Source organism: Pteropus vampyrus, unplaced genomic scaffold, assembly GCF_000151845.1.
Source record: "Pteropus vampyrus isolate Shadow unplaced genomic scaffold, Pvam_2.0 Scaffold16, whole genome shotgun sequence".
Taxonomy (NCBI): Eukaryota; Metazoa; Chordata; class Mammalia; order Chiroptera; family Pteropodidae; genus Pteropus; species Pteropus vampyrus.
Window position 1 is genome coordinate 5,038,354 of NW_011888797.1, and position 427 is coordinate 5,038,780.

Below are 427 nucleotides of genomic sequence, written 5' to 3' on the forward strand. Positions count from 1 at the left end.
CGCAGAGTCACAGGTGAAGGGTGCAGGCTCAGAAGCGGGATGTTGATCATTCCTGACATCGCCGCTTCCTTAACCAACTAACTGACTGACTGACTAACTTATTTATTTATTTATTTCACTTCCTAAACTTTTGGCAGATCAATTTGTTCCTCAGTTTCCTCATTGGCGAAGTGGGCATCGCCAGACTCCGGGGTCACCGTGAGGTTTCAGTACTTGTCAAGTCCTTTGCACAGTGCCCAGTGCTGAGTGGCACTCAACCCATGCTAGTATCAGTTGCCCCTTGTCACTGGCTTTCTTTGCTCTCATGTGACCAAACAATGCCAAACCCAAGAGTAGTCTTAATAACCTTAGTAGTTATTGAACTTTTACTATATAAGTATTTCATAAATATTTTCATTTTATCCTCGTAAAAATTACATTGATATAG